General features: G+C 36.7%; 2 protein-coding genes across 4 annotated transcripts in view; one reads left to right on the forward strand and one right to left on the reverse strand.

Moving 5' to 3' along the window:
• The window catches only part of LOC128733116 (RNA helicase aquarius), a 112,357-nt gene that overhangs the window by 28,030 nt on the left and 58,251 nt on the right, over positions 1–26,076 (reverse strand). The window lies entirely within an intron of this gene.
• The window catches only part of LOC128733118 (probable G-protein coupled receptor Mth-like 11), a 52,157-nt gene continuing 28,311 nt past the window's right edge, over positions 2,231–26,076 (forward strand). Inside the window, exon 1 of the mRNA XM_053826737.1 lies at positions 2,231–2,338. The gene's annotated coding sequence lies outside the window, so the exon portion shown is untranslated. The remainder of the gene's footprint in view (positions 2,339–26,076) is intronic.

A 26,076-nucleotide genomic window follows, 5' to 3' on the forward strand; every position in this document is an offset into this window, starting at 1 on the left:
AGAGGTAAACATAGCAGTACGCACGGTCCGACTCAGAACAGTGTTGTCAAAGCAAATAACTTTGAAACACATCGTTGCTTCATTAAATCACTGAGAAAATCTTCGAAAATTATTGAAAAAGCTGTCTTTTCTGTTGTTTTTAATAAAGAAAAATTAATTATGAACATACATTTCTCTTGAAAGCATTGAACCACGTTTTCACCATTGGAGGTTTCAGTTAATTTCAAACCTATAATTCTTATTTCCAGAACCGAAACAGTGTCTTGGCAACACGATAGTTTATCAGTTTTGCTGCAGCTGCTGCTACTGGTGAACAGGTTCCGTCAATTCAGAAATTGTTTTCAGTTTTGTTATAAAATAATAAAACTTTCGGTTAGTGACAAAGCCTTAGATAATAGAAAAGCAGAGAGTGAATAATATGGTATGTGACAATTGAGTGCTTGACTTTTAGAGTGGTTGTAATCAGTGCTGAAAAATGTGATGGATTCGTTAGTAGCGAGGTGGCGATTGCCTTCAGCAGCTGAAAAATGTACGTTTTTAGACAACAATTTTTAATTCATCATATTTCTTGTCGGAAACCCAGTAAATTGTGTTTGTGTGAATCAAATGTATGGTTAAGTGATTTGTGAAGATGATCCTATCAAAAGATTTTGAAAATATGAATTCAAAAGTGCATTTTCGGCTCATTTATTTTCAACTGATTAAAATAGGTGACACTGCTTAACTCGTTCCTTACCCTAGAACAAAAACCATAGAGTTGACTGTCGCCAACATCGTGCGGGAGGTGCCCAAGTAAAAAAACTCTTCCAACACGAGAAAGAAGATCCGAAAAACGGTTGGAAACCAGAATCTGATGCCAGCAGTTAAATGAAAGGCTCGGCGATTCGGATTCGGTCAACCTAAAGCAATATTTTTTGTATGTTTTATACTAATTGAACTTTAAAAATTTAACTTGATTTTTTTCAATAGAAATTTTAATCAATTTTCACGCATTCTTGTATAGCCAAATTTTGACCGTAAATGGCTTTTATGAGTAATTTCATTTTTATATTTCATTGATGTTCGTTTTTTTACTCAGCGAAACGTGACGTAAAATCAACAAAGAAAACTTGAACAGATTCGTGTGACAAAACATACATTGTATTATTGTGTTCAATTTTATTATGCTGATTAGCGATATAATTAAATTATACAGAAAATACTTCCAAAAAGTGAAACAAAGTCATAGAAAGAAAGCGGAGTTTCGAACAACGTGGTGGCTATCAAAAATGGCAATACACTCAAGTTGCTTTTTACGCAAAGGATACGTCCCGCGTAAATCAAAACCGCGTAAATTCCGAAATTCACGTAAAAAACCGCGTAAATTCCGAAATTCGCGTAAAAAAAACCGCGTACATTCCGAAATTCGCGTAAAAAACCGCGTAAATTCCGAAATTCGCGTAAAAAAACGCGCAAATTCCGAAATTCGCGTTTAAAAAGCCGCGTAAATTCCAAAATTCGCGTAAAATAAACCAAAATTTCGCGTAAAAATAAACTTTGTGGATTTCAACACTACGCGAAAAAATAGACGTTTTGAGTACATCCGCGTAAAATCCGAAAATCGCGTAAAAAACCGCGTAAATTCCGGAATTCGCGTAAAAATAGTCGCGTCAAAAAACCGCGAAAAAAGCGACTTCAGTGTAATGTCTCTTTCGATTTTGTTTTTCTTTTGGAAGGCTTTCGCATAGATTCCTTTCTGCAATATGACCAGAACGCCCGCTCTCTTTCGCTGCTATGTTACCTTCTACCGGCAGGTTTGCTAGTATCTGTAGAAGGAAGCACGTAGATATTTGGATTTTAACACTTCTGTATTGTGGTAAAGTTCAGCATCCACAATTTTAGTAGATAGGCTTGCTTAAAAAATCATTGAATCGCAACCCGTTTGAAATAACATACAAATTATATGATATTATGCAAAGTAATATTTTACAGAACGAATGGCATTTCGGATCAGTTACTATGAGTTCTCCAACAGCACCAAGTCGAGGAACCGGAAAAAATAAATTAAACTTCCTCCAAACTGGTGCCAAGTCTCTGCATACAACAACACCGCTGTCCAGCAATACGAAACACCTTCGCTCCGCTAACCGCTACCCCAAACACTGCTGGTGGACGGTTGTGTGGGAGCAGAACGTTATGCATTTGTTTTTCTCAGTCCAGAAACATCGCTCGAGCGGTGCGGTTCGTTTTTGCAAAAGGCGCGCGAGTGAACTTGTTGACTTCTTGGTTGTTGTCTTCAGAACACGTGGTCGGTCGGTAGATAAACATTTTACCGCTAATCGTCGGAACGTCATTCCGGGTGCGTTGTTTGCATCTGGCAGAGTGAAATATTATTATTTTAAGAAATAATTGCTCGTTTTAACGAAGCTTTATATACAGAACAGAGTGAATGTGCCTTGATAATGCGGGGGGAATTTTTCGCTTGTTTTCATTTTTGGGCGGACTATCTTATCTGTAGGCTTGTTTGGATAGCACTTTGTGATGACGAAGGGTTGTGATAACAGCTAAAATGGTTACAAAAGAACAGAGATGTTCACTTTCAATATAGCAGCGGTGTATAGTGAAAACAACGGCTTTAGTTTGAATGATATTCTTAACAAATCGAGTTCATAATGGATTAGATAATGCACCTTTGCTGATAGAAGAATTGGACCATGACCTACCACTACGGTGGTAACAAGTAACAAGTGCAAAATGTTTACTTTCATAAGGTTGATTTCAAAAGTCGTATCTACCAGGCAATAAAAAAAAGGTACGATACAAATCATAGAACGATAAGAATTAATATTTTTCAGTCGCTGATGGATACCTAGCTATTGACCTGACACAAACGATAAGTAACATTCAAAAATTCGTCTTGCAATACGTGTTATCGTACGCAGTATCGTAGCAGCATACGAAGTTAGATTAGGTTTTTTAATAGATTACAAGAAATATTTTTAGATGGCGTTTTGTTGACTTATAGCAAATATGTTTGCTAGACTGATTCATACTATTTCACGCGAATGTTATCTAAACGGTCACTAATTAACCCAGAGTATTCATTAATAATAAATAGTAGAAACTCAATAATGAGTGAAGAAAACAATTCAGTAAAGTACTATAGTAGTATTAGTTAATTTGCTCGTAGCGTCTAATTAAAAACATACCCGCGGGTTATTAAAAAGCGTTAGATTACTTTTGGAAATCAAATTGTACAGCACAACTTCGTTCAGCAACTACACAAATTGTAATGTATGCGGTTGACAAACACGTGTAAGTTCTGTAAATTTTACACCAAATATATGCATTACATTTAAACTGAGTAACCGATTTTAATTTAGGCAGTTATTTTAGGTGGGCAAACTGTTTGTATCCCAAACGGTATTGCATCTGTATACGGGACAAGTGAAAATGGAAATATTATCCTTGCATTTAATGCACTACTAGCGAATTCTTTATATAAGGATCAGTGTCGAGTCGCCGCATTAATCTATTTTTAGATAGGAGTACTAAATAGGAGGAAGTGTATATAAACTCATTTAACGACCGGCGTCGAGCAAACAGAACTTTCTGATCTATAACGAACGATTTAGCATAAAAACGACACAATTATTTATTACGAGGTGGATTTGATGTTTGGCGTGATGGGATTTCGAGATGATTCATTTGTCATAATTCTTAAAACGACAGGATATTGCTTTCAATGAAGTAGGTATAGAGTCGAATAGAATTCTTTTTTACTTTTATGCATGATATTTCTTTAGCGAAATGTTGACGATTACAGAAGCTCTCCGTATGTTTGCGATATTAAGTGAAATTCTGGCAGAATCTTGGAAACCACTGCTAATTAACTGTTTATTTATGAGCACATAAAACTTCATACGCTGGGATAATACAATATGTTCTATTCTTCTCTACATTGTAAATCAGCTTTGCTGCTTACTTAACGCATGGAACACAGACGCTGCACACAAAGCCGTGCATCGTGTCGTCTTTGTAGTTTACAAGCTCTGATGCTTTCCTGACAAACTTGAAGATTTACGACGTATTTTTTGAATAATTATACTAAACAAACGTAAAACGACTAACTTGTGACCGACCAAAAACCAAGACTATTGGCTAATTATCATTAATCAACGATTTTTCTGTGATTGCAACTATTTGACATTCAAAAGGCTGGGCGAGAGCTATTAGGCCGACGCAGGCAACTTTTTTGACGCCCTGTGGTAAGACGTAGTCCTACGTCAAAAAAAAGTATCACCTTTCGAAACATTCTACAGTATTCTACAACCTTTTTTTATTCTACAACCTTTTTTTCGTGCATATACTGACATTACGACATTGACGACTTTTCTCGTCATTTAAAATTAGTATGCGATTGGAAGTAAAATATTCTGTGTTCCCAAAAACGGATATCTTTGTTGCCAAAATGCAAAATCGTGTGATCAATGTTCTCAATACCGCCTAAAAAGTGCGGTCCGAAATCATTTTCCGCCGCCTATCATGAATTGCGAAGAGATTTTTAGCAATTTATCAAGCCGGCTTCTTTGAAAGACGGTCAACAGCGGATCAAAAATTTACACGGCGGCTTATCCTCCAAAAAGGCCATGAACAGAGTTCTCACGCATCATTTGTTCGTTGACTTCAAAGCTACATATGATACTATCGACCGAAAAAAGCCGTGGAAAAGTATGGACGAGAATAATTTCGCAAGATAGCTTATTAAACTCATTCAATCTGCGATGGCTGGTACACAGTGCTAAGTTCGGATTTCGGGGGGATTGTCAAGTTCATTCGAATCAAGGTAATGATCTCTCGTGTCTGCTGTTTGTGGCGGTGCGGTGGCTGAAGAATGGTACACCAGACTAAAACACGAGACAGAAATGATTGGGTCAAAGTCTTATAAAAGTTGATTGCTTAAACATAGCGCATGTTTTTACACAATTAATGTAACTGAATCCATCTGTGTCCAAAAAGTTTTTTCTTCAGTTTTGTAGAACAAAACTAAAATGAGCAAGTTTGCTGAATACAGTAATTGTTTATCTCTTACTGCTTGCCAAATATAATGATTTGTTTAAAAAGAGCTTTGTTTAAAATTTTGCTCAATAACTTTGCACATGATTTTTTATTGCTTTCAAATGTTCTACAAAATTATTCGGTATATTAAAATACATATTTTTTCTGAAGACTGTTTCTCGTTAGCAGTCTTATGTAAAAAGTAATGAAAAATTTGAAAAATTGATTCACACTATTCGATTGTTTTTTCGGTAACTTCGGACAAATCAAACAACTTTTAGAGGATTTTTATATTAGAAGCCAAATTACAAATATGGGTCTATAATTTTCCGAAAAGAAACAAGTACACATAATTTGAACATTTAAATTTAAATTTTTATGAAATTGCTGTATGATAAAGCGAAGTAGACCAATCATCGTACCCTGCGGTACATACAATATAGTATCATAAAAATACTTTACCTAATCTATGTGATAATATCAAGCATATAGGGGGATTAGGGGTATAATGAGCACACGGGGCGAAATGGGCACCCCTCTTTTCTACGAAAGTACGCATTTTGTCGCATCATATGGCTTGCGAAACACTGCTGTAGGTACAACAGTATCTATTTATCAAAAAATGAGTGATCTCTCCTTTTAAAACCCTGAGTTATATTAAAAAACTCAACCTGGATGCTGAAAAAATTTTAATTTTGGCACACTACCAAATAAGCTGTTACGATCATTTAAATATGTGAAATTATCAAGTGCACTGTATCAAGTGCATTGTATCTCAAATTTCACCTTTGTTGAAGTTTTGAAGTATCACGGCATTTTGCGCATGTGTGTGTGTGTGTGTGTGTGTGTGTGTGTGTGTGTGTGTGTGTGTGTGTGTGTGTGTGTGTGTGTGTGTGTGTGTGTGTGTGTGTGTGTGTGTGTGTGTGTGTGTGTGTGTGTGTGTGTGTGTGTGTGTGTGTGTGTGTGTGTGTGTGTGTGTGTGTGTGTGTGTGTGTGTGTGTGTGTGTGTGTGTGTGTGTGTGTGTGTGTGTGTGTGTGTGTGTGTGTGTGTGTGTGTGTGTGTGTGTGTGTGTGTGTGTGTGTGTGTGTGTGTGTGTGTGTGTGTGTGTGTGTGTGTGTGTGCGTGTGTGTGTATGTGTGTATAGTTGTTGTACTTATATACACCCTCCAAGCATGTATTTATAAGGGTGCTCATTATGCCCCAGGGGTTGCTCATTGTGTCCCACACATTGACCGATTTTTAGTTTTTGAAACATAAATTTAAATTGCAATTTTCGTCATCATGTCTATTATTTTTCAATTTGTCAACAGTTCGCCTTTAATTATTGATAGTGGATGTATGTTTTGCAATGACGACACTTTAAAAATTCAGTCATTTTGGATGCTTTAATCAGGCAACGAGTTAGGATGCTCATTATGCCCTGATACCCCTAATTTTGTTAAGCAGTATTTGATGATCATGTTGTCCCATGGCTGTATCGTCAGTGACGTAAATCGGCTGGCTCTCACCGTGATAGACAGCTGATCTGATTATTATTTTGGCCATCAATATGGTCTACAGCTGTTTTCAGGTCTGTATAAATTAAGTTTACTTGTGCTTTACGTTCATATTCCAAACAGCAGTTTGACACGAACTCCAAAAGATTCCTCATTTATTGCTGCGAACAAGCAAAACTTGCGCAAATGGCTCTTATTATCGAATCCAATAAACATCGAAAAGTAGAAACAAATCTTGAATGTAACACTTGTGATAAATTGAAATCGAACACTGAGGAAACTCAGTTGAACGAACACTGGACGCCAGAGATGTTGTTTTTGGCACTACAGTTGGTGCGACGAAAAGGTAAATTTAATAAGAGTTTAGTCATTTAAGTAGATTTGACGGAGAACCATAACGTATGCTGTTTCTCGCTGAAGTTTGATTCGAATTAGCTGGCAACGATCCTCATATCGAGTACTTCTCTCAATAGGACACCGCCTCTAGTTTCTGATAATAAAAAAAAAGTTGACGCTAGTGTTTCATCAAGTGCCATGCATGAGAGAATACTTGAAACCATGTTTTCCTGTCGAATACAACAGATGGCGTTACTTGGTGACGCGTATTGTACATGATATTGAAAATGATCGTTCGATTTCAAGTCGCAAGTAGGATGTCATCGTGTTCTATCAAAACGCCGGTGGAATGAACTCTGATGTTGAAGACTACCGACTAGCTGTATCGGACCGCTGTTACGATGTGATTGTTTTATACGAAACATGGCTTGACTCTCGTACAGTTTCCAGTCAAGTTTCTGGTTCCGATTATGAAGTTTTTCGTTGTGATCGGAACCCCAGCAATAGTCGCAAATATACCGGCGGTTGTGTTCTGATAGCTGTTCGTCGTGGTTTGCATGTTAAAGTCATCGAGAACAACTCATGGAACTCATGCTATTAAGCTATTTGTTCGCACACTCATCACTGCAACCAGTACCGTTGATCTATTGTGTATATCTTTTTGCTTATATCTATATCTTTTTGCTATAATCGCTATTGAATGAGCGACATGCTTATTAAATTTTATGCGTGCTTGTGTGTAATTGCGTTTACCCTTCCTTAAATGCTTTCTCTACTTTACCCACCTCCGCCACCTTGAGTCTCCTAGTTGACTCCGGGGTATGACGCTGGCCTAATAAACCAGACGTCGTACGTTCAAATCTCGACTGGGAGAGGCAGTTAGAGTCAATAGGAACGTAGCAACTGGCCCTGCAATTATCCTGCACTCTAACAGCTGGCTGCGAAGTCTGTCGTATAAAAAAACAGAAGGTCAAGTTTCGATAACGGAATGTAGCACCTAGGCTTCGCCCAGCTAGCACCAACTCGTATATCAATGTACGAAAACTATCGTAAATATCTCCTAACAAACTCGAAATCGTAACTAAAGCTGGATAACATGGGATCAAGTTGATTTTCTGTCATATATAATGATAATGACTAACGTACATACGATTTTCAGCAAAATCGTGGAATAGTACGGAGCGACTCGCGCTTAATCGGATATTATCGTATGTAAATATTTATATAGTCGTAACGCTTGAAATTATTCGTAATCACGTATATCGCCTTTAAAATAGTACGGATATGGCGCATGAAATACGATTTATTTAACATGTATATCTGTACGTAATGCTGATTTTTACCTTTTTACCTTTGTTATACTATAACAAAGGTTTAAAAATTGGTCGAAAAACACGAAATTGATCCGAGGCCCGGAGGGCCAAGTCACATATACCAATCGATAGGGATCGACGATTTGAGCAATGTCTGTGTGTGTGTGCGTGTGTATGTATGTAATGATTTTTTCTATCGCCTGTTTCTCAAAGATGGCTGAACCGAATCGTTCGCTATTACTTTTGTTTGAAAGGTATTATTGTCTAGTAGATCACTATTGAGTTGCTTCGTGACACGACGTTTCGTTTAAAAGTTATAAGCAAAAATGTGAAAAATACGTGACACGGGTTTTTCTAGAACTACATGACCGATTTCAACGATCTTAGTATCAAATGAAAGCCCTTATTAAAGCTAAATTATTCAGAAATTTTTAATTGAAAACAAACAAGTAGTTTAAAAGTTATGCTTAAAAAACCTGTTTTGACAAGGAAATAATTATCGCCTGTTTCTTAGAGATGGCCAAACCGATTTATGCGCTATTAGTCTCAGTTGAAAGATAATATATGCTAATTGAATGGTTTTTTGATTGGACGTTTAATTTGAAAGTTATGAGCAACCGTATACACCACACCAAAATTAACAATAATTTATAATGATTTTAACCAAGATAATTTACCTAATTTGAAATATTTTAATATCAAACGAGAGGTTTTGACAATACGAATATATATGCAAAATTTCATAAGAATTGGTTGTACCGGTCAAAAGATATTACCCCTCGAACACTCGCGCCAACTTTTGCAACACAGTTACTCGCGCGCACTATAATCCCAAACCAAAGAAAACGTGCGCACTAGAGATTTGACTGGGAAAACTTGGTTTTAGGTTTATCGAACCTTTAGAATAGTTTCTTGAAATTAAAAGCTCTATCGTCTGGTGGAATCTAAATTTTCATTAATCCCCCTAAAAGTGAAATAAAAAAAATTATTTTTCTTCAGTGTCAATATAACACATTGATGTGCTCTGCAAAGTTATAGAGCATATTATTACAAGAAATTTTGCTAGAGACAGTAACCTTCCATCTCTGCAGCTAAGATAGAAAAATCTTATTTATTGTATATGAATTTGTAAACTCAGTTTTTATATTTTTGCTCTTTTTGTAATTGTTGTATGACTTTTTCTTGTATTACAAAATTGTACAAATGATAAAAATACACAACTTTGATGAATATAGTATACCTCTATGTTTGCTTGTTTAGGAACTGTAGAACTTTGATTATAAAAAATACCTTAATTTTGATTACGAATTACTCGACTACCAGCAGACGGATACATTTTAAACATTTTACATTGGCTAGTTTTGCTGCATACAGACACCATTTTTCCATATGAAGAAACGAAAGAAAATTCCACTTGGGGTCAATTGCGGTACACCTCGCATGCTGATTGTTTCGTTTCTGTGATACCGGTTTATGCTGATCGATTTTTCCAACAATTTAAATTATTAATGCATTGAATAATTATGACATTTTGCTCAGAATAAGTTTATTGAAGAATATTCGTTAGTTAAACAACGATTTGTAACTTTATGACAATATGGCGTTGAAAAACCTACACGTGTTGTACAAAATACAACAGCGTGAGTAACCGAAGGTTAATAAAAAATGATTAAAATTATTCAAGTTAACTCTATTGATGTGAATCAAATAGAATGGCATTACAGGAAATTATGCATAGTTCAAAAACCTATAAACTAGACCTTTACTAGGCAATGTATATGTTAAAGAATAAGATTTCCTCTTACAACTTACTTTTATTTGCACTTAATCAAATTAATAACAACTTACTTATCCTTACTCAGCAATTACATGAAAATAGGATCTATCAAAATTTAAAAGTGTTCCTATTTTGTTCAAAATTTGTAAACTTATTCAATTTTCAAAAATTTTATGTAAACCAACGCATTACGCAACGTTAACCAATAGATGAATTATGTTCCGAAAACGTATCGATTTTTTTTTTTTTTTTTTTTTTTTTTTAATTAACCCTCCACACACCCCCGTTACCAAAAAGCTCACACAGAGAGCCCCCTGGTATCGGACACTTACAGACCTCAGCTAGTAGGAAAAAACTGGACAGCGAACAAACTAAACACAAATTTATAGCTGAGGTATTTACAAAAGAGGTATAATTACTAATTTATTACACAATGAGCACCCAGTGGAATTATTCCTTTTAAGGGGCTCAAAAATAAAAAATAAGCTTAACATTAAACTAAAAACAAAATAAACTAGGCTACTGGTTTTAATCAACAAAAAAAAAAAGTTAATATTATTTTAATTTACATACGGTAGGTTGATACGGCTAGATTATATAATTACTTATATTAGTTTTGAGGTATTTTTTCACATTACATTTAAAGACATTGATGCTGGTGATCTGTTTGAATTCATCAGGTAAGGTGTTATAAGTTGAGGGACCGAAAAATGAAATTCGCGTCTGGCCTAGATTTGTGGTGGCTCTGCTACGCTGTATGAAATTTGCTTGACGAGTATTTTGCAATCTATTGCCAACATTTAAAGTCATATTATGGTGGTAATCTGGTTGGTGCAAGACTTTGTGAATATGAGTAACAGTCTGCATTTCACGTAAGGCGAGGACAGGTAATATAGTGTGGCTATTATTGAAGTACAGTTGGACAGTTGGATAGAGTATTGGCAGTTTAAATATGGTTTTCAAGCATCTGTTTTGCAAGACTTGAATCTTTTTGAGTTTTGATTTACAGGCATGACCCCATGCTATTGCTAAGTATTGGATTTGGGAATGGATGCAACCATAGTAAAACTGTAACAGTGCCTTTCTAGGAACGAAGCAACTCACTTTCCTCATGGCACCAGACAAAGATGAGATCTTCTGCTGCAAATGCCTAATTTGCTGATCCCAAGACAACGTAGAGTCAAGGTAAATACCCAGGTATTTAAAATTATCCACTTTTTCTATCAGTGTTTCATTAACACACAGGTTTAAATGACCGGTTGGTTTTTTCCTAGGTGGATGGAATACCATATATTTGGTTTTTGCCAGGTTAAGCGAAAGCAAATTCGCGTCAAAATATTGTGACAGAATTTTTAAATCCTGTTCCATTGCTGATATCACACTGCCAATGTCAGTGCAAGGGTAAAACAATGCCGTGTCATCCGCGAATAACCTTGGTATCCCTCTCAAATTTAAATTTCCAATGTCGTTAATGTAGCTTAGAAATAATAACGGACCAATATTGCTACCTTGCGGCACACCAACATCAATTTTCTGGAGTGCGCTGCGTGCATCACCAATTGTCACAAATTGTGTCCTATTGGTTAAATAACTGCGGATAATGTTATTTGCGACTCCTCTTATACCATATAATTCTAGCTTCTGTAGTAAGATATTATGATTAAGCGTATCAAATGCTTTTTTGAGATCGAGAAATAATCCTCCAACAAGTTTTTTTGACTCAATTTCATTGATTATGCCGTCTACTAGCTCTGTTATGGCGGTCATAGTACTGCATTGCTTTCTGAAGCCGTATTGAAATTTGTAAAGAGCATTATTTGCATTGAAAAAGTCTAATAGCCGAGAAACGAGCAATTTTTCTAAGATCTTGTTGAAGACAGATAATGTAGAGATTGGACGATAGTTGCACGCATCCAAGGGATTACCCGTTTTAAAGATTGGCACTACCCTTGCAGTTTTTAAACAGTTAGGATATTCTCCAGTGTCAATAATTTTATTGAAAGCTTGGCTTAAAATTGAAGCAAAGGCCTGAGGATTATTTTTAACTGTTCTTGCTGTTATGTTATCTGGTCCACAGCTCTTATTTGCATCTAGCTCTTTAATTAGGGCAATGACTTCATTTGCGCTTGCTGGGCGTAAAAAGATTGTGTTCGAGACACATCTGATATTACTAGTAGGGTTTGCGTTCGTTGGACTTATTTTGCTTGCGAGATTCGCACCAATACTCGAAAAATATTTGTTAAAAATTTCGCAGACGTGTTGCGCATCAGAAACTCTGTTCCCATTTTCAATTAGGTTTATTTGTTCTTTTGCTTTGCAACGCCCAAATATCACATTAATATTTTTCCAGAGCTTTGAATGGCAAGTAGTACTCAAAAGCTTTTCGTAATAAGATTTCTTATTCTGTTTTTTTGTCATATCTACTTTTCTTGTAATATGATTTAGCATAGTTCGTAGACTGGCATCGTAAGGATGTTTTTTAACTTTCTTTAGATACTTGATTTTAATCTTCATGAGCTTCCATAATTCGAACGTCATCCATGGGCAATAATCATTTTTAGCTGTCATTTCAATTTCAAACGTTTTTGTGCACAAGGCAAGCAACTGGTTGTATTTTGTGATTATTTCAAAAAAGCAATTTTCAACGTCATTTACAGATCCGATACTATTTATATATTCATTAAACATGCTAGCAAGCCTCATATTATCTACAACTTTTTTAGTAAGAACCTGCCTTTGCTTTCTGCCAGTAAGACGTATGGTGGTTAAAATTTGCGAATGATCGCTTATATCGGTAACGATTGTATCATTACGTAGGCAAAAGGCGTCATTTATCTTACAGACTACATGATCGAGAATGTTATTGCTGGCTGGCCGAGTTGGGATTGTATTGGAACATATAAAGCCATATGATTCTAATAAGTTCTTATATTTAACCACGACATTATTGTTGATTAGGTTGACAGGTACGTTAACGTCACCTACAACGAAGCATGGAATACTCTTTTTTGAACTGTGCAACCACTCTTCTAAGATGTCATGAAACTTGTGAAAATCAAAGGAAGGAAGGATTTCTATCTCAAATACCAAGTAAGACCGTATAACAAAGGTTCCTTTCACCACTAGGTGGATTAAATCGGTTTTTATACATATGAAAATGCTAGCTGGGTGCTTACTTTACTCACCTCGTTCCACATGACAACACCGTCCCCAATTTTAGCCATCCCTGGCGCAGCCAACCAGCGCATTTAACTATAAGAGTCCTTTTTGCACTGTCAGTAGGCCTTATCGGTATAATATAGAATTCAGCATGAAGGAAGGGTAACCCATGCTAAAGTCACTTTGATATCGAATGGCCTGATCCTACTAAGATTCGAACCCACGACCATTCGCTTGTCAAAGCAGACTCGGTAAAACTAACAATTAAAATGTCGCGAAATATTTAGCTCTCGGCTCTCGCACGATATCAAAATCTTCCAGGCTCACGGAAGAATGGTAGTAAGATGCAATGGAGAGGTATAGGAAAACTTTGTTTTTTTTTTATTAAAATTAGGCAGAAGTTATGAAAATTATGCATAACATACTAACTGTACTACAAATAATACGTGATTAGTGATTTTAGGTAGGTAAACATAGATAACTGAGAAATTTTTATTTTAGCACCGCTACTTAGAAAGCAATGGTTCGTTTACTGTTCTATTGGTTGGCGCCATGAAAGTATTCGCGAAAGGGCGCGTAACATACGAACCAACGGACGCTGGATGCTTTTGATGCGGTAGATAGCATTATTGTAGTGGCGAATCCATACTACAGAGCAGTATTCTAGGGAAGTTCGAACTAGTGACCCGTAAAGCGTTACCAAACATTCAAAGCTGTTGAAGTCACGTGGCATTCGCATAATCAAGCCTAGCTGTCTAGCGACTTTGGTGTGACAATGAACGAAACGAGTTGTTTGAAAGTCAGCTTAACATCGAGTAACACCCCGAGATCCTTGACTTGTACTACTTGTTTTTAGTATTCCGAGAATGCCCTTTTCTCACTAAAGACGCTTACTTCACCAGATTATAGATATCGAACTGATACTATATTACAACTGCAGGGTTCACGCACATAAATGAAATCTGTCCGAATCCATGCGAAAACCTCAAAACTGTGAATTAAAAAACCTTTTTTGTACATCTAGGATGCATTTTCAGCCATTTACATTTATTAAACAAAACCATTCAAGCTAGCTTCAATGTCAAAAGTAAGTGATTGTGTCAAATGACGGCGATTTGAAGTCAGGCATGGTTTGTTGATGCGGACTAGATTAATTAGAACATGCGTTACATTGTGTGTGGGAAATGTTATTAAATTTTCATTCATATCCATTCAAGGTTGTTATAGCCTTCTTCAATAGAAACGTAACATTTATCATGATGAATTGAACTTCGTTTTACTGATGCGTTTTACTTGACTGATTTGGATGGCCTTGGTTGCCTGTGAATATATTAAAACCCATCAAATGTTTTCATATTCATTGCAATAAATGCCGAACGCGACACTAAACTGCGTTATAGAGTTTCTAAAATTTTGTTACACGATTTATTCCAGCAAACACAGCATAATAAGAGAACATAGTTTCCCGATATCTTTCTTAGTGGATACAAAGCAGAGATAACATTTTGATTCCGTGCAAAAGTTGTGTAATAGCAATTTTTTATTAGTTATTTTAGAAGACAAATGCCATCGTCTATATACTACACAGTCAGTATATATTATTCATACTGTTTTCGATGGAAATTACGGCATATCCCAAGTCGGCATATGAAATGAACTTCACCTTATGTTTAACACATAAGTTAAACGGTGGACTGTTTTGTAACGTGTTCTATCAAAACGAAGCGTTGGATAAAAATATCACAAGTGGAACGCTGTAGTGATAAAACCATTCATGAATGTTGATCGTATGGCTCCTGAGATTGTAAGAGACGATTGTTCCTAATGAATGACGATAGCGCGGGCATTGTTCTGAAGGACCAGTGTTGTTGTTTATCTTCATTATATCCATGCCGTTGTTTCCAGACTCCAATTAGTCTCAAAGGATGCTGTTCACGATCCGGACCTCGTCAGTGGTGCAAAACCACCGCTGGCAAAGACTTTCATATTAATCTGCATCGCCAGCACGAGACACATCATTTAGTATTTAAGTTTTTCAAATGGATTAACTGGGAGAATGATGAAAACGATAACCATGTACTTGAAAGCTAGCACTGGGTATACTCATACCTTTCATAATCGCAATAATCGTGATTTGGTACCAAGTGTTCACCAATCTAGAGTGTATGCTATTTCACATTGAAAAGTATGCTACCGATGGTAAAGATTTTGATTGTGTGAAGTAGACTCAGACAAATCACTTGCAAGTCTTACCTACAATAATGGATTACTTTCGTTGTTACGATTTTCAAAGTCTAAAGCCCATATCATCTGCAAACAGCCTTACTTATTAATAAGTTTTAAATTGTAAAATCAAGTTTTCATTCAATTGTTCTGAATAGTTGCATATTAAAACTTACATACACTGTACAGTCATTAAAATAGGGTTTAGCTTGAGTTGTTAGATAGTATCATAAGACCTATTAAATTTGGACAAAGAAAATCATGCCAATTTATCGCAAAATCAGTTAGAATTCATGAAGAATTGCTACAAGAGCGTGATAAAATTAAGAGTGTTTGATTAATACGCTGGTTGCACCCGTGCCGTACGAGGAAATATGTACATTTCGATGCTTTGCTGTAAGCATAGTGTAAAACATTCACAATGATAAATTTGTTGTAACACGATAAGATTCTTTTGCCTTTTAAATCGAAATACATAGGTACTGCACTCAGCAATGTTGTCAGAAATTAAAGTTTAATTTAGTTTATTAAAATAATTGGACTTTGTTGCGCATGTTGTGAAATGTAATGCATTAACTTGTTAAAAATTAAAAATAAAAATTCTTTCCCAATTTTTATCAGGATATTCCTCCCCTTTACACTTGTCACTAGTTCAGTAAACATCAAACTCCACGTAAATTCCGAAATTCGTGTGAAAAAACTACGTAAAAAGCAAAGCCTGGGTGCTAGTTCTGTTATCGAAATTTAACGTTCTGTTTTTATACGACAGACTTCGCCACTAGCTGTTAGAATACAGGACAGTGCGGGGTCAGTGCTACGATTCTATTGACTCTAACAGCCTCTTCCAGCCGAGATTCGAACATACGACGACTGGCTTATTAGACCAGCGTCTTACCTCGAGGTCAACTGGGAGGCAAAAAACAACGTACATTCCATAAATAATGATAGAAAATCCGCGAAAATCCCACAATTCGGGTAGAGACCGACAGACTTAACGTCATTATGGTTCTGAAATGTTTAGATTATGAAAAAGTAAAAATTTCACTCCCTCTCACTTCCTAAAAAATCCCTTATAATACAGACTTTTCAGAACGGGGGATGGAAATTCAAAATCGATGCTTGACGGCATTTTCTGGGTGCCATTTTTAATTTCATAACAGTGTCAAACACTGATTAGCAACATATCTCTATCTAAACAAAGAACTGATTAGCAACTTCTAAGTGCCAACCCAATCGCAAAAAATTCACAACTAGGGGGAAGTCCTGTATGGCCGGACCGGACAGGCCTCTATGTCCGGATACTGGTGATTTCTCAAAAACAAAAAACGATAAAAATATTTGGAAAGAATGGAACAATATAACTTTAATGGTACTAGTTGTCCTATTCTTTCCAACTAATTTTATCATTCTTTGTTTTTGAGAAATCGCTAGTGTCCGGACATAGAGGCCTGTCCGGTAGAGATGGTCGGGTATGAAAATTTGAATACCCGAACCTGACCCGTACCCGATTAAGAAAAAAATTAATAACCCGTACCCGACCCGAACCCGCCAGTTTATTATTTTTGATACCCGACCCGACCCGTACCCGGTTTCAAAAACAAACGGGTATGGGTGCGGGTTTCGGGCAAATTTTTCGCTACCCGACCATCTCTATTGTCCGGCCATACAAGAATTCCCCCTAACACCTAAAATCACCATCCCACCATTTTGGATTTTAAAGTGGCGCCAAATCTCGATTTTTTACTTCTATCAGCTACTGCCATGGATACCATGGATCATTCCACATGAATTATTCGAACCCTGTGAAATCGAGATTTTCGGATTTGAACTTAATTTGGGCAGATTTTCCATTTTAAATCCCAATTTGGGCCGTAAATTAGGAGCAAAAGTCCCAATTTTGGTGCCGATTGAATTTGATCAGTGATCGGTGGAAGTATTTCATACAAAGTATGAAGATCTGCTTAGGGGAATGCGTAGATGACGTAGAAATACAAATAAAGATACAATTCGACAATCCTTGACATTTTTCAAACTTTCATCACTTCGTTACCCAATTTTATGATTTATTGTATTGTGAATATAAATGTCTTGAAAAATCATTTTTATCAGTTTCTTAGAGTTTATAGTTCCACTAAGAGATGAATCTCGAGCCCACATTTGCATATCCTCTGAAGATTGGCAGTGGTATCATATTTTGAAAATTTTTGCGTGATTTGTCCAAGGTTAAACATCGACATCATCCTGATGATAGGCTTAGAATTCCTGAAACCGGTCGACGTGAGGTAAAAATGACTTTTAGTTATTTTTATCTTCAAAATTTTAATGTTTTGTAAGAGTGACACGTGTTGTCACTTGCCCACCAATATTTTTGTGGCACAGCTGGCACAGAACCTACAAAAACTCATTCCTTGTGACAGATTGAACTAAACTAGTTAATAATAACGGCGGGTAAAAGTTCATTAATTAGTTAATGTTCTCCATACCTTGTAAGTTTTATTAGCTTTCCGCTTTTCACTAACTAATGCAAAGCAGCAAATTAAACATCTGTAACCTATTTTTGGATAAAACCGTCGCTATTTTTTGAGTGCTATTGATTCTTCACTCTGAGAATTGCTGCGTCCCATGATATGCACGAATATTCCGTCTGCCTTGGTTTCATACAAGACTTGACTGAAGTTTTTGGAGCGTCTTAGTAGAATACGAAACCTAAAAATAAAAAAAAATAAGAAAACTTATCCAATTTAATTCTACTAAGTGTATTTTATTCAATGACAGATACGTATTTCGCCTACGACTTGCAGGCTTCCTCAGTGTCTGTTTTCGAACAGACTTCGAAGAGTTCGAAAACAGACACTGAGGAAGCCTGCAAGTCGTAGGCGAAATACGTATCTGTCATTGAATAAAATACACATAGTAGAATTAAATTGGATAAGTTTTCTTTTTTTTTTTTATTTTTAGGTACAAGACTTGAGTTTCACATAAATTATTTCGGATTTTCAAAATGATCGCCCAACAAACATTTTTGTTGCACAACAGCTTATCAAATGTTTGTTTCTCGGTAATTAGCTATACAACGGTTGAATAAGCTATTATTCAACAAAAATGTTTGTTGGGCGGTTGTAAGGAAGGAATGGTTGCTTTTTATTACGAACACATTTTACGTCCAGGACATCAAGTTCGTGTAGGTTCAATGTTCAAACGATATAAGATACCCCGGGGCAAGAGGGAATACGGGGTAAGAAGGAACGGAGCTCATAACTCTCCTCAACCTCAATTTCTCCAACCGAACCTTTCTAGAAATGAAAGATACAACTCAAACGCATGTATTAAAATTATAGATTATCTATAACAGGCATTCCAAACATCAAAATTGGACTTTCAATTTGAACGTTATTTTCAATTTGCGTTGTAAGTTTGACGCACCTTTTTATAAATGATATTTTGGCCACAGGCTTTACGTAAAAGTACATGTTTTCTGACAGTAGGTAAACATAATGAGTGTATTAACAAATTACACCCGAAAGCTAGTTGTTTAATTTGACAAACGGCATAAAAAAAATGGGTCGAAATAAGGTCGGCACTTCAAAGCACCCGGGGCAAGTGGGACCTATTAAAAATAAAGTGTTTCAGCACAAAACTTCCTGTCTTAATACATTTTTTAGATGAACTATCGAACATTTTCAGTTCAATTACATAATATTTATACCAGTAAAGCTTTAAAATAAAACCGAAAAAGACTAAACCAAGGGGCCCCAAAAAAGAAGCCCACATGCACAGCTTGTGAGGAAACAAACAGTTTGGTCAGATTTTGGTTACACCTAAACGATGTTAATTGAATTTGGAAAGTCAAATTTGATATAATTAAGCAAATCTGCAACTGGAATTGAAACAATAAAGTGTTGTGGTTATTAAAACGTAACTATCTCTTATGAGTAGCTCTACCGAATTGGGCATGGTAGAACAAACAGATCGTAATCGTATTTTCGAGCTTTTAAACAATGGTTTTAGGATTAGGATTACGTCTCGCAATAATTGGATACAACGACATATTCAACTACATTTCATTACAATAATGCTTTACAGCGTAATTGCCCACGATCTGTGTTTTATATAAATTATAAAGTCGCCCGTTATGATCTGATTTTGTTACGCTATTTTTAAATGAACCCTTCGTACAAATATTGTTTTTGATTGCTTCTTGCAATGCTTTAACATTGGTGTATATTAACATACACAATTTACTATTATTTTATGCTTTTTAATCAAATTTGAATATAGGTCCCACTTGCCCCGGTAAATGGGGCAAGTGGGACCCATCGCCATAATTTTGAAAATTCTCCTCCAGATTCATTTCATGTAAATTGATAGACCTTTTTCGTAATTATTCCTTCGAAGTGATACCACTGAAGAGTTTCTGTGCTAAAAGAATTTTGAAATAATCATAGGTATAGAAAACACAGTGGAATAAACCCAAACTATGCATTTTTTAGGTCCCACTTGTCCCGGTGTACCTTAATCGAATATATACGATCGGAGACGAGGGGTAATTTTAACACTTTCACAATATTATTCACGTACATTACGTACGTCAACTTGGTCTAGACTCAAGCGAAACAAATAATCTCTGATTTGCTGGACGGAGAAACTCTGTCTCTTTTTCCAAGAAATAACGTAGACGAATTCGCAAGTTTATAAACTTGCGGGCGTGGGAAGCAAAAGCGTACTTGCGTGTGATTGGTTGATTCGCTAATTATTGACAAATTCCTGTTAAATGCTCTTCATCAATCAATGCATAGAAAAATATCTCCAAAATCCATTGAAAATTGGTTGCGTCATAAGCGTGCAAAATGCAACCATTTTTCTTTACATGCACATTTCTCGTACTTCTAAAATGCACCATGCACAAACACATAGTTCTACATTAAAAGTTACGTTTAAAAAGCGTGTTTGACCAGCTAATAATTATCACCTGGGCATTCTGTCAAATCTCGACGGATAGGGTAGATACGCCCTCCACGGATGACGGTGGTAACTGTTAGGTTGTGTCTCTAGCATCGCCAGCATAACCATATCTTCATTAAAACTCTACTGCGGAGTAAGCAAGACGAAGACTTATACCAATTTTACTGGATAGCAATCCAGACGACGACACTCCATCAGCCATATATACGTTTGCCATACGGACGGTTGCCATACGTACGAATGCCATATAGACGAATGCCATAATGTATGTTTGCCATAATGGACGGGAGCCATACAGACGACTGCCATAATGTATGTTTGCCATAATGGACGGGAGCCACAATGTATGTTTGCCATAAATAATATTTTTGGTATGGTGACCCAGAACTACACTTCGACCAGTTGAAAGCTTAAAGGACCAGCGCGACCCAATCGCAAGAAACCTAAGTGATTCAGCTAAACCAGTTTCATTTTATAAAGGGTATCTCGATGCGAGGACTAGAGAAAACTAACTAGAGGACGGTAAACCTAGGAAAACGAATAGACCTAGACAGATGTGATTTCTGCAGGGGGATGCCCCCCCCCGCAGTGGCCGGCGCTTCCGACGGCGGGTCACCGGCGAACACTCGCCGTTGCCTGCGGCCGGCTTGCCCTGAATCATCTAGGAAACGTTGAATATATAGATTACTAGCTGACCCGACAAACTTCGTATTGCCACAAATTAACCTGTGTTGTACATAAATCATGGATCTCGGATGATCTTTGTCACAATCTCGAGTTTTGCAAGCCCCCCAGTGGGCGGCGCTTCCGACGGCGGATCACCGGCAACACTCGCGACCGTCTCGTCCTGAATGATCTAGTGTTACTATAGATAGTTTTTGTGGTCTTGTATTGACTAATGTTTTATGGAAGAGTCTCGAATTTCTCGAGTTCGATTAGTTTTTGAGTTTCGCAAAAATTTCTGTTTTATTTGTATGAGAGTCCATATCCCCCTACCACAGGGGTGAGAGGTCTCTAACTATCGTAAAATAAATTCAAGACTCCAAAATCTCCCACATGCCAAATTTGGTTCCATTTGCTTGATTAGTTCTCAAGTTATAAGGAAATTTGAATTTAATTTGTATGGGAGCTCCCCTCTTAAAAGGGGTAGGGGTCGTAATTCACCATAGAAAAAATTTCTGCCATCTAAAACTCCCACATGCCAAATTTGGTTCCATTTGATTGATTAGTTCTCGAGATAAAAGGAAATTTGCATTTCATTTGTATGGAAGCCCACCCTCTTAAAGGGGAGATGGGCCATAACTCGCTTTCTAAAGAAGAGAGGGGTCTCAATTCACCATAGAAAAAAATCTTGCGTCCAAAACCACTTACATGCCAAATTTGGTTTCACTTGCTTGATTAGCTCTCGAGTTATGAGGAAATTTGTTTTTCATTTGTATAGGAGCCCCCCCCCCCCTCTTAAAGTGGGGAAATCCATAGAAAATATACCATAGAAAATATTCTTGCCTACAAAAACACCCACATGATAAATTAGGTTCCATTTGCTTGATTAGTTCTAGAGTTATAAGGAAATTTGTACTTCGTTTGTATGAGAGCCCCCCCCCCTCCTAAAAAGGTAAGGGGTCCTAATTCATCATAGAAAAAATGGTTGCCTCCAAAAACACCCACATGCCAAATATGATTCCATTTGCTTGATTAGTTCTCGAATTATGAGGAAATTTGTATTTCATTTGTGTAGAAGCATCCCCTCTTAAAGTTGGGAGGGGTCCTAATTCACCATAGAAAATATTTTTGCCTCCAGAAACCTCCACATGCCAAATTTGGATCTATTTGCTTGATTAGTTCTCGAGTTATTAGGAAATTTGAATTTCATTTGTATAAGAGCTCCCCCTCCTAAAGTGGGTAGGGGTCCCAATTCATCATAGAAAAAATTTTTGTCTCCAAAAACACCCACGTGCCAAATTTGGTTCCATTTGCTTGATTAGTTCTCGAGTTATGAGGAAATTTGTATTTCGTTTTTATAGGAGCCCCCCCTCTTAAAGTGGGTAGGGGTTCTAATTCACCATAGAAAATATTCATGCCCTCGAAAACTTTCACATGCCAAATTTTGTTCCATTTGCTTGATTAGTTCTTCAGTTATGAGGAAATTTGTATTTCATGTGTATAGGATCCCCCCCTCCTAAAACGGGGAGGGGTCCCAATTCATCATAGAAAAAATTTTTGTCTCCAAAAACACCCACATGCCAAATTTGGTTCCACTTGCTTAATTACTGCTCGAGTTATGAGGAAAATTGTGTTTCTTTGGTTCAGGAGCCCCCCCTCTTAAAGTGGGGAGGGGTCCTAATTTACTATAGAAAATATTCTTGCCCTCGAAAACCTTCACATGCCAAATTTGGTTCCATTTGCTTGATTAGTTCTCGAGTTATGAGGAAATTTGTATGGAAGCCCCCCCTTTTAAAGAGGAGAGGAATTATAATTCCCCTTATAAAGAGGGGAGGGGTCTCAATTTACCTTAGAATAATTTCTTGTCACCGAAAACACCCACATGCAAAATTTTGTTCTATTTGCTTGATTAGTTGTCGAGTTATGCAGAAATTTGTGTTTCATTTGTATGGGAGCCCCCCCCCCTCTTAGTGGGGGGAGGGGTTTCTAACCATCACTAAAACCTTTTCTGGCCCCAAAAAAGTTCAGTAGTTTTCGATTCTATAAGGAACATACAGACAGACAGAAATCCTTCTTTATAGGTATAGATGACAAACGTACATTATGGCTCCCATCCATTATGGCAAACATACATTATGGTATTCGTCTGTATGGCTCCCGTCCATTATGGCAAACATACATTATGGCATTCGTCTATATGGCATTCGTACGTATGGCAATCGTTCGAATGGCTATCGTATTTATGGCTCTCGTCCGGTCACCGTCCAGACAATCAGTAACGTAGTTGCATCCAGCGTTAAAGATGAATACATTTACGCGTTTTGACCATACATTCCGGCTATCTTCGTTAAAGTAAAACTAGACTATCACAGCAAAAAAGTGTTTTTTTATCGAAATCATAGAAAATTTGGATGAGTACCACCGATTCGCTCTCGAGATGCGAGGCGACGCACGTGGGCTCCTGCTAGTAATTTATAACGATTTTAACGATTAACGATTATAAACTGACGAGTTTCATAAAAATGTTTAGCCCTATTAGTATACATTAAGAAGCAATTGTACAGCTAGACAAGATTATATATAAACTAGTTGAGCCCGTATCTTAAGATCCGGAAAATATAAATGTCTGTTCAGAAAACTGCGGATACATTCCATTGGCCAGAGTTTGCGAAGATGTTTAATCTTTGTATTAGTTCTTTGATTCTTATATTGCATAATATAGCTCTAAGATGTTGTACATAAACAAGTCTTAGCCAGAAACTGAAACAAATAGTTTTTATGCTCGCATTGAATTTTATTTAACTGAATAAAAACATTATCTCTACTGTGCTGATTCTATAGGTGGGCAAAATGGCTCTTTTGTGTGAGTGGCTTTGAACCGTCCATTTTCTGCCGCGAACCGATTCATATGGTCGGTATTAAGTCAGGCAGAACCAAGTGACAAAATGCTGACTTCGAGAAAAACGCATTCAAAGTTTGCTGCTGTGTGGTTAATAACTATCAATCGTTCGAAATCGTCTTATAACTCTGGCTGTTTACAACATTTATGTAGTCTGATTAGAGCAAAATTTTGCTTAGAAAATTCTTGATCGTTTGCTGTCATTAACCCATTTTTCTCAAATTTTGCGACTTGGTCCGGTCTGATTTAACACCGACCATATGATCGAAAAGCACTCGAGTTGCTGAGCAGCTGTGCTAGCAGCTGAGTCGAGTTGAGCAGTTGAATCGAGCAGTTGAGTCGAGTAGTCCAGTCTAACAGTTGAATCGAGCAGTTGAGTCGAGCAGTCGAATCGAACAGTTAAGTCAAGCAGTTGAGTCGAGCAGTCAGGATGAGTGTTTAAGTCGAACAGTTGAGTCGAGCAGTGAAATCGAGCAACTCAGTCGAGCAATTGAATCCAGCAATCCAGTCGAACAATTTAATCGAGCAGTTAAGTCGAGTAGTCCACTCGATCAGTTGAATCGAGCTTTTCAGTTAAGCAGTCCAGTCGAGCAATCAAATCGAGCAGTCTAATCGACTAGTCCAGTCGAGCAGTCTAGTCAACCAGTTGAGCAATCGAGCAGTCCAGCAATCAGCAAGTGAGGTGACAGGTGACTGAGAACAGAACTCATTGCTACGAAAACATGACGTCCTGTCAGGAGCCAGTTTTTAATTACCGATAAGCCTCTAATGACGTCCTGTCAGAGACCTGGTTTTGGTTACAGACAAGCCTCTTATATAAATAGATAAAAGATAAATAATATTGTCGAGAACGAACCACTAGAGTAAAAAGTCTGAATCCTCAATTAGGATTAAAAAAACCTAAATTGTTTCCTAAACTGTGATTTTTTAAAAAAGCTAAAAACTAAAAGCATATCGCGTAAAAACCCTGTAAATTTCAAAATTCTTTACAATTTAGTAATACATTGCTCGTCATAGGATTTTGCGTGATCATTTAACCGTGAAACATATTTGCTCATATGGAGTGAAAGACAAAGACATGCTCGAAAATATCGATTGTACGATCATGATGACAAAACCCAATTCCTGAAACCATTCGTATTATGAACCCGGAAGTAAACAGCAGCCGGGTCTTTTAAGATAAGCCAAACCCAGGCGAAAATCGTTCGCACAAGAAGTGCTGCTAAGTAAATGCTGGCCAACAGTCTAAACTAGGCATTTTGCTACAATGCCACTTGACAAATTCAGAAAGAGCAATACTGGAGAGTATACAATCATTTTTTGCCACAAGTGTTTGTTGAAGCAAAAACAACAAACATTTTTTGAAGGCTATAAACACCAAACTGATTGATCACTCTCCGTCCAGCCCTGATTAGGCAACTAAGGAGTTTTTTTGCGCATGGGTGACGTTTGAACTAAGAAGCGTTCAATGCGTTTAAACACTATATTTTGGAAATACATATATAAATGTCAAACAGTTAAACAGTTTAAAGCGAGTGCAAGCATATTTTGAAATAAAAACCTTTGTTATATAGTATAACAAAGGTAAAAACACAACAAAAATTTTGCTAGTAAGTATGAAAAACAATTTTTTTAATAATACAATAAAGAAGGCAGTTTAGTAGTTGTCAACTAGACTTAGCGAAACATGTTTTGTGTCCAAAAAATTCTCTAGAAAAAATAAACTTAACAAAATTATGATCATTATCGAAAGCTGGAAAATAAGTGACTTTAATAATCGTAGATATTTTTACGTTTTTTATTATTTTCGGTTTCACGTTGAACTAAACTCATCTTCCATATAAAAACTTGGTACAACAGCTGCAATCGATCATAAATTAGTTAGGTTGTGAGACGGTCATGCTTATTGGCATATATACATAAGTTGAAAAAGTTTTTTCACAAAATTCATGCTTAATATATTTTTAAGACTAGGTAATAAAAGTTGTTCTAGTTGCATAAGTGAAACGCAAAGTTTACACGCAAATAGTTTTGCTGTGGCTCGTTTACATGAAAATCAGAAAGTTGCTAACTATAAAGGGCACACAGCTGCTGCTCTCCATCAATCGATCAAAAAGCAACGCCGAACGTTCGGAAATTTTCTAAATTAAAAAGTGCCAGCAAACCGAAGCTTGTGTATTAATTAACAAATGATGATAAATTTGTCAACG

The sequence above is a fragment of the Sabethes cyaneus genome, chromosome 1 (assembly GCF_943734655.1).
Source record: "Sabethes cyaneus chromosome 1, idSabCyanKW18_F2, whole genome shotgun sequence".
Lineage (NCBI taxonomy): Eukaryota > Metazoa > Arthropoda > Insecta > Diptera > Culicidae > Sabethes > Sabethes cyaneus.